At 47.5% G+C, this 12,692-nt stretch overlaps 4 non-coding genes across 4 annotated transcripts; 1 reads left to right on the forward strand and 3 right to left on the reverse strand.

Annotated features, from left to right (window-relative positions):
- Nucleotides 1-2,076: 2,076 nt before the first annotated feature.
- Nucleotides 2,077-2,275, reverse strand: LOC127041593 (U2 spliceosomal RNA). Its single transcript, XR_007771686.1, has one exon. It is a non-coding gene; the product is annotated as a U2 spliceosomal RNA (small nuclear RNA).
- Nucleotides 2,276-3,408: 1,133 nt separating this feature from the next.
- On the reverse strand, nucleotides 3,409-3,523 carry LOC127041612 (U5 spliceosomal RNA). Its single transcript, XR_007771702.1, has one exon. It is a non-coding gene; the product is annotated as a U5 spliceosomal RNA (small nuclear RNA).
- A 4,582-nt stretch (nucleotides 3,524-8,105) lies between these two features.
- Nucleotides 8,106-8,177, forward strand: TRNAM-CAU (transfer RNA methionine (anticodon CAU)). The gene has a single exon. It is a non-coding gene; the product is annotated as a tRNA-Met (tRNA).
- A 722-nt stretch (nucleotides 8,178-8,899) lies between these two features.
- Nucleotides 8,900-8,973, reverse strand: TRNAN-GUU (transfer RNA asparagine (anticodon GUU)). The gene has a single exon. It is a non-coding gene; the product is annotated as a tRNA-Asn (tRNA).
- Nucleotides 8,974-12,692: the final 3,719 nt, after the last annotated feature.

The following is a 12,692-nucleotide window of genomic DNA, read 5'->3' on the forward strand; positions in this document are numbered from 1 at the left end:
ATCTCCTTTCTAACAAGAGAAGGCCCTGACTGAGACATCAGACAGGCCACTGTGGATCATCAGTGGACAAAAGACCTGGTTGATTGCTCCCCCTCACACACCCACGAGGAGGCAGAGACCTGCACAAACACTTGCCCCCATCAGTTTGAGCTCTGGGGGAATAGAATAAAAATCTCTGTCAGGAAGAAACTGTTGTCCCCACCCCCGATGCTGCTTGGACTTCAGGGAGATGGCACGCCTTCTAAGCATAAGCAAGGGATCCCGGCTGTTTGGCTAGGGTTAGCCCTAAAGGACATACAGAGTTTGAGTGTTACAGCAGCTTCTACTACACCTGGGTTGCAAGCTAGAGTCAGGGTGCCCAAGGGGGCTGTCTGTGACTCCATGTTAAGGCTGTTCTAGTGCCTGAGGAGCTCACACTTGATGCTTGGTGGGTGAGATCAAAGTGTGTGTGGAATACACAACCGTGAGGAACCTCACTGGCTGCCAGCCCCAGGTGCCGGGGGCTCCTGCTCTTTGGGGCTCTGTCTGCACTAGAAAAGTAAGTTTCAAGCTTGCCTGGTTCAGAAAACTGGAAGGGAAAGATAGAGAACCCACATTACATTTTTTAAACAAAGAATTCTCATCATTTGTAAGTCACTGTTGTGATTTTGGGGATTTTCCAATAGTGAGGGCGGCAATAATGAGAACTTAAGGATTATTATTTAGCATTTAGATTACAGTCAGTTTGGGGGGAAAAAAATCAGGCTTGGGGCCCTTGTGTGCCGGATGCAGCACGACACCTAGTGCCTTGTCTCGATCTTACGAACCAAGATACATAGAACGTAGGTCGGGTACGGAGAAGTCTGTGTAACTCATGCAGTTGTTGATGTACACGTAATCTCAAATATTACCAAGCCCCCACCCCAAGAAAAACAAAAAGAAAAAAACAACCATCTCCTGTCATAACCTTAGTCCCAGATTTGGACCTTAGCGTCCAAAATATGGGGGTTAGCATGAAAACCTCCAAGCTTAGTTACCAGCTTGGACCTGGTACCTGCTGCCACCACCCAAAAAATTAGAGTGTTTTGGGGCACTCTGGTCCCCCTGAAAAACCTTCCCTGGGGACCCCAAGACCCAAATCCCTTGAGTCTCACAACAAAGGGAAATAATCCTTTTTCCCTTCCCCCCTCCAGGTGCTCCTGGAGAGATACACAGACACAAGCTCTGTGAAACTACACAGAGAGACTCCCCCTCTCTGTTCCCAATCCTGGAAACAAAAAGTACTTTCCTAGTCCCCCAGAGGGAATGCAAAATCAGGCTAGCAATCCAACACACAGATCTCCCCGATTTCTTCCTCCCACCAATTCCCTGAAGTAAAGAAAAACTCCAACAGGTCTTAAAAGAAAGCTTTATATAAAAGAAAGAAAAATACATACAAATGTTCTTTCTGTATTAGATGATACAATACAGGGTAAATTGCTTAAAAGAATATTGAATAAACAGCCTTATTCAAAAAGAATACAAATCAAAGCACTCCAGCACTTATATTCATGCAAATACCAAAGAAAAGAAACCATAGAACTTACTATCTGATCTCTTTGTCCTTACACTTAGAAACAGAAAATTAGAAAGTAGAACTACTTCTCCAAAGCTCAGAGAAAGCAGGCAGGCAGACAAAAGACTTAGACACTCAATTCCCTCCACCCAGAGTTGAAAAAATCCGGTTTCCTGATTGGTCCTCTGGTCAGGTGCTTCAGGTGGAAGAGACATTAACCCTTAGCTATCTGTTTATGACATCTCCCCAACAGACCCAGAGTCCAGAAAGCGTTTGTCCCTCATACTGTTGAAAAGACTCGCAGCAGAAAGAAGGAGTCCAGCCTCTTAAATAATTCTCTAGCAAAACAAAGAAGAACCTCTCACATCTGCAGACTCACAAAACACTTCCAAGAAAGTGTAACTGTATTGTGTTTATCATAAAGAAACAAAAACACTAAAGATACCACATTTTTCTGCTATTTCAAAAAAAAATCTGCTTAAAAAAAAGATCATCACGGTTTAACTTTTTTCTGTTTTTCTAACCAGAAAAGTCTCTCCTAAAGAAGATACACTGTTCCTGGAGACACTGTAATACCAGATCAATGCATGAAGTAAACAAAGCAAGCTCCTGTTCTCACTAATTCTTTTCTTTTAAAAATCAAGCTAATACACAGTGCTCACATCAAAGACATATTACAGATTATAGTGAGAAGACCAGCCACTATGCTTTGATCTTAGCTCCAAGAAGCCAAAAAACAATGCTGCCACTCTGCTATGCACGCACACCCCTGCGCCCACCCATTTCTACCTCACCAGGACGAGCTCCCAGACATGCAACAAACACCATAACTAGGGAACTCTACGGGAGACTGACTCACTTCCCCGAAATGACTCCAGTGGAAGAATTCAAAGCAAGAACCCTTAACACACAATTCTGTTCAAAGACAGACAAGTCTTGCAGATGCCTTCCTCTCCCTGGTTTCCCCTCTAGATTCCTAATTTCCATAAACCCACCCACTGACCTGTGACTACCAATCTCTCACTGTTAACTCTTACAAGAAACCAGGGCAAAGAAAACCTATGCAAGCGCTATTCCGCAGCCCCAGTGCTCTTTTCTGCTCCTTCCCACGCAACTATCTCAAACATACAGTCAATTGCATCAAAGCAGTTCCTCGCTATTTGGGGCATTGGTGCCCCTTAGTCCCTCTGAGGTGATCGGCTGGTTCCTTCTGGCCTTAAACCCTAGGAATCTGACTCAAATGGCCACAAACTTCCTCCTCTTCTGCTCCTATGAACTATCCCTCATCTGGGCAAAACATTTAAAAACACTGGTGTTTTCCCAACAGGAAAGGGATGGACAATTTCTCTTCTGTGGGGAGACGAGGGAAACCATGCAATCACCTTCTGGAAGGTATATTAAGGAGGGCGGTGTAAGAACCCTCATGGACTGGATTAAGAAAGCAGCTCTTTAACTGACCTTCCAACAAATGACAAACTGAAATCCGCAAGAGCAGCCTTTCAACTCAGGGACCCAAAAATAAGCTGTTGACAATAACTAACCCAAGAGTTACAAATGACTCCAAACCATATACTCTTAGGACAGACCAAACGTTAACACAAACAACAACACAATTCTTTGCTGCTCTTTAACTGTGATAACCAAAAACTTATGAAACCAAAGAGCCAGCAGAATACACATCACAAAACAGTCCCCTGTTAGCTAGGAAGCCATCTCACTAACACGATAAGCTCAAAAAAAAAAAAAAAAAAAGGGTAAAAAATCCCACACAGTCATTTTCAGAGCTCTCAGTTGTTTTCATACACTAATAGAAAAGCTTGAGTTACTGACACTAGGTGAGGTAGTATCCTTCTGTTTTTTTCACAACAGGGAACAGTCTTACCAAAACAAAGCCTCAAAAAAATTGGATACAAACTCATAAATGCTCCTCTCCACAGAAATCTTTAGTAAAAGGCAAAAGATTTATACAAACTGGGAAGGGGAGAGAAAAAGAAGAAGAAGGAAAAAAAAAAAAAAAAAAAGCAGAGTCTCTGCCGGGGCAACCGCGTATGCTACCACAAGTCAGGGTGACTACTCTCACAGCCCACTAAACTGCTAGCTTTTAGAGGAAATGGAATTGAACCTATTGACAGCCTGAGTTGGATCATGGGAACCGGGGACACAGGGAGCAAAACCAGCCCCTTGACCAGGGACTCGCTTCGCTGCAGCAATGCACTGTCAGTATGCAAATAAGATTCTCCGGCCGTCTCCAGCGCTCAAAGGAGTCTTTTCTCCGAGCTGCCTCTGCTCCTTCCCCAGCTGGGTGGAGATTGGGATGCAGCGAGGGTGGGGAAGCTGCTCCCCTGAGAGAGTCCCGCTGATGGCCAGGCACATGGAGGATGGAGCCCGGACAAGAAGCCAGAGGGCACTTGGCCCACAGCTAAAATCTGGAGCAAAAGCACACACTTTGCAAAGGAACAGGAGCCCGGATCTCAGACATGAGATTCTATCTGCCGGCCGGGGGGCGACCCCGTGTTGTACTTGCTGCTTGGTCTGTCTCTCCTGCAAAGTAGCTGGCCTCAGATCCTTGGGGTTCGCTGAGCTGCAGCTCACCTTGATACACGGGAACAGCTTAAAAATCATGGCCTCTCAGGGTTGGAAGGGACCTCAGGAGGTCATCTAGTCCAACCCAATCCCCAACTAAATCATCCCAGCCAGGGCTTTGTCAAACCTGACCTTAAAAACCTCTAAGGAAGGAGATTCCACCACCTCCCTAGGGAACCTATTCCAATGCTTCACCACCCTCCTCATGAAAAAGGGTTTTCCTAATATCCAACCTAAACCTTCCCCACCGCAACTTGGGACCATTGCTCCTTGTTCCGTCATCTGGTACCACTGAGAACAGTCTAGATCCATCCTCTTTGGAACCGCCTTTCAGGTAGTTGAAAGCAGCGATCAATCCCCCCTCATTTTTCTCTTCTGCAGACTAAACAATCCCAGTTCCCTCAGCCTCTCCTCATAAGTCATGTCTTCCAGCCCCCTAATCATTTTTGTTGCCCTAGGCTGGACTCTTTTCAGTTTTTCCACATCCTTCTTGGAGTGTGGGGCCAAAAACTGGACATGGTACTCCAGATGAGGCCTCACCAATGTCGAATAGAAGGGAACGATCACATCCCTCAATCTGCTGGCAATGCCCCTATGTATACAGTTCAAAATGCCGTTAGCCTTCTTGGCAACAAGGGCACACTGTCGACTCATATCCAGCTTCTCATCCACTGTAACCCCTAGGCCCTTTTCTGCAGAACTGCTGCCTAGCCATTCGGTCCCTAGTCTGGAGCCGTGCATGGGATTCTTCCGTCCTAAGTGTAGGACTGGGCACTTGTCCTTGCTGAACCTCATCAGGTGTCTTTCAGCCCAATCCTCTAATTTTTCTAGGTCTCTCTGTATCCTATCCCTACTCTCCAGCGTATCGACCGCTCCTCCCAGTTTAGTGTCATCTGCAAACTTGCTGAGAGTGCAGTCCAAGCCATCCTCCAGATCATTAATGAAGATGTTGAACACAACCGGCCCCAGGACCGACCCTTGGGGCACGCCGCTTGATATCGGCTGCCAATTAGACTTGGAGCCATTGATCACTACCCGCTGAACCTGACGACCTAGCCAGCTTTCTGTCCACTTTATAATCTATTCATCCAGCCCGTACTTTTTGAACTTGCCGACAAGAATACTGTGGGAGATTGTATCAAAAGCTTTGATAAAGTCAAGGAGTAACACCTCCATTGCTTTCCCCTCATCCGCAGACCCAGTTATCTCCTCACAGAAGGCAATTAGGTTAGTCAGGCGTGACTTGCCCTTGCTGAATCCATGCTGACTGCTCCTGATCACTTGCCTCTCCTCTGAGTGCTTCAGAATTAATTCCTCGAGGACCTGCTCCATGATTTTTCCAGGGACTGAGGTGAGGCTGACTGGCCTATAGTTCCCCTGATCCTCCTTCTTTCTTCCTTTTTTGAAAGATGGGCACTATATTAGCATTTTTCCAGTCATCTCGGACCTCCCCCGATCACCATGACTTTTCAAAGATAGCCAGTGGCCCTGCAATTACACCCGCCAACTCCTTTAGCACCCTCAGATGCATCGCATGCAGCCCAATGGATTCTTGCTCATCCAGCTTTTCTAAATAGATTTGAACCACTTCTTTCTCCACAGTGGGCTGGTCACCTCCTCTCCATGCTATGCTGCCCAGTGCAGCAGTCTGGGAGCTGATTTTGTTCGTGAAGATGGGGGCAGGGGGAAGCATCAAGTACATTAGTTTTTTCCACATTCTCTGTCACTAGGTTGCCTCCCTCACTGTGTAAGGGGCCCACATTTTCCATGACTTTTTTCTTGTCGCTAACATACCTGAAGAAACCCTTCTTGTTGTTACTCTTGACATCTCTTGCTAGGTACAACTCCAAGCATGAGTTGCCCTTCCTGATTTCACTTCTGCCTGCCTGAGGAATATTTTTATACTCCTCCCTGGTCATTTGTCCAATCTGCCTGGCTGGGGGGAGGAGATAAGCAGGGTGAGAATGAACTCTACTCTGCGATCTGTTGGTGATCTGTTGTAAAGGCCTTTTGAGGCTGCTGTCATTTGCATGGTTCCACCCACCCCGGATTGCATGATGGGGGTGCTTGTCCAAAGGATCATTTCGGCTGCTGTGGGATCCTCAGTCTCTTTCTTATTAGGGCAGTGGTAATAAAGTGCAGTTATTCCAGTGATATGAATCAAGGACAGTAGAACGGAACTTAGCGGTTCATGATTTCGGGACTCACCTGAACCTACATGAATCTCGTTAGGCAAGGGACATGGGTTCAAAAACATGGTGAAATAAAAAAGACTGAAAAATGATATTTGCACTTAGTGCTATGGATTTCTAGTTGAATCTTTAAGTGCACATTTTATGCCCTTTGTGTCTCTCCAGTTTAAAAATGGAATGTTTTACATTTTTACCCCATGTTTAGAACTAGTCTTAGATAAAAAGTGGTTAATGATTAAATACAGTTTTCCAGTATTTCTGAAGGACTAGATTGTGATTTCTTTTTCACACTAGAAGTTGAAAACAACTCCATAGTTGGGGAAAAGGCTCCCCACCACTTAGACAGCAAGAAAATTTTGCAGATTGGATTCTGACAGTTAAGCTGTGGGGGACAGCTTTTGTGACACACTCTGAAACCAGATTCTTAATAACAGGTCAATGGGTAGGTTTACACAAATTCTGGCCTCTGGGACCAGAGCTGGAGGTGGGCCCCCACAACTTTTGTGGCACATGCACCACCTCTGCAAATCAACTTTTGCTACCTCACTCCGTAACACCACACACACAGCAGCTGCCTTTTACCTCTCAGAACCAAAACACACCCTGAAAGAGATCAAACGGCATAAGCTTAAGACCAACAACTGCACCACTAACAACAACACAAAGAGATTTGAAAACACTTCTGTCTTTAGACACCAGAGACAGCAGGAACGAAACCAGCACGCACCAGCTGCCAAGAAACAAACAAACATCCATTCCAGCCTCCCACAAGCCTTGGGAACCCAGACTCCTTAATAATGAGTACTTTACAGGAGAGGGTGAAGCTCTCAGGCCTCAAATGCCAGCTACAGTTACTCTCTCCTTGATCCAAAATGAACAGCAAAATACACTGCATTACTCCTGCCCCAATAACAAAGAGACTGGGGATCCCACAGCAGCTGAAATGACCGTTTGGACAAGCACTCCCATCATGCAATCCGGGGTGGGTGGAACCATGCAAATGACAGCAGCCTCAAAAGGCCTTTACAACAGATCACCAACAGATGGCAGGGTAGAGTTCATAGCGACCCTGCTTAAACTAGATTGTGGAAAAGATTAAAAAACACTGAACGTTCAAACTCACCAAATGCGGGTCAATCCATCCTCATCGTCCTATCCGCTCGTTATACTCCACACTTGAGCTTAGCCCTCACATGGACAACATACCCTCCTAACTCAGTGTCTGTTCGTTAACCTTTTACCCCCAGTCGGGGCTATTGCACATTATGTATTCCTTATGCCACCCGATCTTAAACCGAACTTCGCACCCCCTGGGTAATCTGTACGTTGTTCCCTGATCACCAGAAACTTCTGCTCCTAAACGCTGTACCGTACCCTTTTTTTTTTCTTTGAACGTCATCTTAATAAAATATTGACATTTGTTCGAGATCCCGGCTCCTCTTCCTTTGCAAGGCGTGTGCGTTTTCTCCGGGTTTTAGTCTGCTAAGACAGCGAGGGGGGCCGATTGAGCCAGAGGCGCTTGCCTGCTGCAGACACGGATCCAAGCCTGAACCTCGTCCCCCACCAGCTGAAGGCTTAACTGAGAACACTTTAAGAAGTGCTCCCGTCTCCGGCACACAGCTACCCAGCTCCCAGTGGGGTCCAAACCCCAAAGAGATCCCTTTTACCCTGCAGACGCTGTAAAATCCTGTGACCAGGGCAGCTGCCTAGCAGCCTGCGCATCCGCCTGCCAGCACGAGAGCGCATAAGCCCCTAATCTGGATAGTGCCGGCTGGGTGGCAGGGCTGTAAAGAGCCAGCAGAGTGGCGCAGCGGAAGCGTGCTGGGCCCATAACCCAGAGGTCGATGGATCAAAACCATCCTCTGCTATGTGTGCGTTTGTTTCTTTTCCCTCTGGGCCTTCCAGCGAGGCGGTGACCAGCAGAGCAGCAAGAGGTGGCTGAGGCGGTGGCCTGCCAGAGAGCTCCCTGGCTACCTGGGCTGAAGGCAAGAGGGAGGTCTGGGTGTGGCAAGGGCCTCCTGTCCCAGAATGAGGCTGCAGTGCTTCCTGGTCCCCCTTTCCCACCCACCCCGGCGGGCTGCGGGAGAACACGAGGGAGGCTCTCGGGGCGCTAGGCAGTGCTGTGTGGCTGTCAGGGGAAAGAGCCGAGGCTACCGACTCGACCTGCCATTGACTCGCGTGGCTCTGCGCGCCGTCAGCCGGGGCGGGCCTGGCTGCGCACGTGACTCAGCCTTGGGCAGCATGGCTGCTCTTTCCTGACGAGGCATGAGGCAGGCCAACAGCTTTGCACAGCCTACAGGGAAGTGGGAGGGAGGCGTCTTTGAGCAGGCGTGTCTCGTCCCCTTCTCCCTTGCCGCTTTGGCGGAGGCGGGAAGGGAGCAAAATGTTCCCGGCTGAAAGTTTTTGTGCTCGGCCTCGAGGATTAAGCCTGAGCCTCCGGCACGGCTGCTGGGAGACGGGTTTCTGAATGGCATCCAGCACGCTCTTTGGGCCACCAGCTGAAAGCACTGAGGCCAAGAGGCAGCAAAAGGGGACTTTGGAGGCTCCCTGCAGGCCTCGGGGAAGCAAGGAAGTAGCACGGGCTCATCGCCGTCCCCGGGTGGGCTCAAACCACCATCCTTTCGGTTAACAGCCGAACGCGCTAACCCATTGCGCCACAGAGACATGGACAGGCAAGACTGTATGGAGCACAAAAGTCAGGAATCAGCACAGGGTACGGTCTAGCATATGCATGCAGCTCTTAGACAAGCAACAGCAAGGGGCTGGACTGGTATGCAGTGAAAGTTCTGTGGGAAGGAACCGAAAAGAGCACGGGGGCTGCGGTACAGTGCTTGCGTACACTTTCTTTGGCCTGTTTTGCTGGAAAAGTTAGCAGGGCGAAATTCCTAGTCAGAGCTCAGCAGGCAGGTTAATGCAAATTCTGGACTCTGGGACCAGAACTGGGGTTGGCGGTGGTGGGGGGGCAAATTTCTGTGGCACCTGCACAACCTCTGCAACCAACCTTTGCTACCTCACTCCATAACACCACACACACAGCAGCCTTTTACCTCTGAGGAACCAAAACATACCCTCAAAAGATCTAATGGCATAAGGTTAAGGCAAACAACTGCAGCACGAACAACAACAAAGAGATTGAATGGCATAACCCTAACCCTAAGGCAGTGGGGCTCCTTATGGTTGCGTGTTCCACTGTCATAAAAAGGGTTAATGTCTCTTTCACCTGAAAAAAAAAGTAACCTGAAGCACCTGACCCGAGGACCAATCAGGAAACAGGATTTTTTCAACTCTGGGTGGAGGGAAGTTTGTGTGTGAGTCCTTTGTTCTTGGTTTTCTGCCTGTATGCTCTCTCAGCTATGAGGGGATTTCTATTTCTTGCTTTCTAATCTTCTGTTTCCCAGTTGTAAGTACAAAGGATCAGCTAGTGATTTATATGTTTTTTTTTTTGTATTTACATGTCTATAGTTGCTGGAGTGCTTTAAATCGTATTCTTTTTGAATAAGGCTGTTTATTCAATATTCTTTTAAGCAATTGACCCTGTATTTGTCACCTTAATACAGAGAGACCATTTTTATGTATTTTTCTTTCTTTTTATAGAAAGCTTTCTTTTAAGACCTGTTGGAGTTTTTCTTTAGTGGGGAACTCTAGGGAATTGAGTCTACAGCTCACCAGGGAATTGGTGGGAGGAAGAAGTCAGGGGGAAATCTGTGTGTGTTAGATTTACTAGCCTGACTTTGCATTCCCTCTGGGTGAAGAGGGAAGTGCTTTTGTTTCCCGGCTGGAAACGGGGGAGGGTGGAATCCCTCTGCTTAGATTCACGGAGGTTGCTTCTGTGTATCTCTCCAGGAACACCTGGAGTGGGGAAGGGAAAAGGTTTATTTCCCTTTGTTAGACTCAAGGGATTTGGGTCTTGGGGTCCCCAGGGAAGGTTTTTGTGGGGACCAGAGTGCCCCAAAACACTCTAATTTTTTGGGTGGTGGCAGCTTTACCAGGTCCAAGCTGGTAACTAAGCTTGGAGGTTTTCATGCTAACCCCCATATTTTGGACGCTAAGGTCCAAATCTGGGACTAGGTTATGATATCCATGCTTTAATCTCACCCACCATGTATCAAGTGTGAGTTTCTCAGGCACTAGAATAGCTTTAACATGGAGTCATAGGGCTAACCCTAGCAAAACAGCCAGGATCCTTTGCTTATGCTTAGAAAGTGTGCCGTCTCCCTGAAGTCCAAGCAGCATCCGGGGTGGGGACAACATTTTCTTCCTGACAGGGATTTTTATTCCATTCCCCCAGAGCTCAAGCTGACAGGGACAAGTGTTTGTGCAGGTCTTTGCCTCCTGCTGGGTGTGTGAGGGGGAGCAATCAACCAGGTCTTTTGTCCACGGATGATCCATAGTGCCTTGCCTGATTTCTTAGTCAGGCCTGGTCCACACTACACAGTTAAATCGATTTAAACAGCGTTAAATCGATTTAACGCTGTACCCGTCCACACTACAAGGCACTTTAAATCGATTTTAAGAGCTCTTAAAATCGATATCTGTACTCCTCCCCAACGAGAGGAGTAACCCTAAAATCGATATTACTATATCGATTTAGGGTTAGTGTGGACGGAAATCGAAGTTATTGGTCTCATACTTTTACTGTAGCTACCCAGAGTGCACCGCTCCGGAAATCGATGGTAGCCTAGGACCATGGACGCACACCACCGAATTAATGTGCCCTAGTGTGGACGCATAAAATTAATTTTATAATATCAGTTTTATAAAACCGGTTTTAGTAATTTCGATTTTATGCTGTAGTGTAGACGTTGCCTCAGGGCCTTCTCTTGTTGGAAAGGAGATGACGCCTCTTCTGGTAAACTAGCATTTCACACTTGGCAATGCTTCTCTCCTGACTGGTGGCAGGGTGACGGCAAGGGGGTTTACAGCTTTAGTGCCAACGCTTATATATCACCTTACAACATGGGCTACGGCTATTATAAGTGAGAAGAATGCATGCAGCAACTCACGAGCTTGTCATAAACTCTAAACACTAAACACATTTTTATAAATCTAAGGCCTGTTTTAACAACAGTAACCAACAGGTGAGAAAGACTAGGTTCCAGCCATGCGTTTGTCACTTTTCAGTAAGGCCTGCGGGCCTTGGTATGAGCTGGCACCTGGTCTGCCAGTGTCAGAAGAGGATCTTCCCTCTCTTGTCCCCAGGTGTCTGTACTGAAAGCAGTACTGTTCAACTTATTCATAAATGATCTGGGGAAAGGGGTAAACAGTGAGGTGGCAAAATTTGCAGATGATACAAAATTGCTCAAGATAGTTACGTCTCAGGCAGACTGCGAAGAGCCATAAAGAGATCTCACAAAACTGGCTGACGGGACAACCAAATGGCAGATGAACGTCGGTGCTGTTAAGTGCAAAGTAATGCACGTTGGAAAACATAATCCCAACTATCCCTATAAAACGATGGTGTCTAAATTAGCTATTACCACTCAAGAAAGAGATCTGGGAGTCATTGTGGATAGTTCTCTGAAAACATCCACTCAATATGCAGCCGAGTGTTGGGAATCATTAAGAAAGGGATAGATAAGAAGACTGAAACTATCATATCGCTTCAATAACAATCCATGGTACGCCCACATCTTGAATACTGCGTGCTGATGCCGTCGCCCCAATCTCAAAAAAGATCTATTGGAATGGGAAAGATTCAGAAAAGGACAACAAAGATGATGAGGGGATATGGACCAGCTTCCGTCTCAGAAGAGATTCATAAGATTGGGACTTTTCATCTTGGAAAAGAGACGACTAAAGGGGGATAAGACGGAGGTCTATAAAACCATGACCGGTGTGGAGAAAGTAAATAAGAAAGAAAAGAAAAGCTGTGGCTCTTTGGCGGCAGCTCAACCACACTGCTTCTTCTGTGGCAGTTCTGCGGCGAGTCCTCCTTCCCTTCCTCTTTGGTAGACATTTGGTGGTAGCTCAAAGACTAAGACAGGGAATGGGGGACCCGCCGCCGAATTTCCGCTAAAGTCCCAGACGTGCTGCCCCGATACCATACGGACCACCCCTTTGAATTGGCTGCTCCAAGCACCTGCTTGCTACGCTGGTGCCTGGAGCCAGCCCTGCTCCCGTGACAAGCAGGGGCTGGTGCAGAGCACGGCAGGGCAGGGAGATGACATCTCCTCTAACAGCGGAGTACTTTCACAGCAAGGGCAGCACCTCCCCGCAGTAGCACAGACCCACCTACTCCTCCTGACACCAGCACCACCCTTCCCGGCATCGCCTCATGGCAGCATCTGCTTCCAGACTCGCACCAGAAATGGGAAGTCTGGGTCAGGCCTGGCAGCAGCTGTCAGGAAATGGAAGCAGGAGACACAACCACTCCCATTGTGCTG

This window comes from Gopherus flavomarginatus (assembly GCF_025201925.1).
Source record: "Gopherus flavomarginatus isolate rGopFla2 chromosome 13 unlocalized genomic scaffold, rGopFla2.mat.asm SUPER_13_unloc_3, whole genome shotgun sequence".
NCBI lineage: Eukaryota > Metazoa > Chordata > Testudines > Testudinidae > Gopherus > Gopherus flavomarginatus.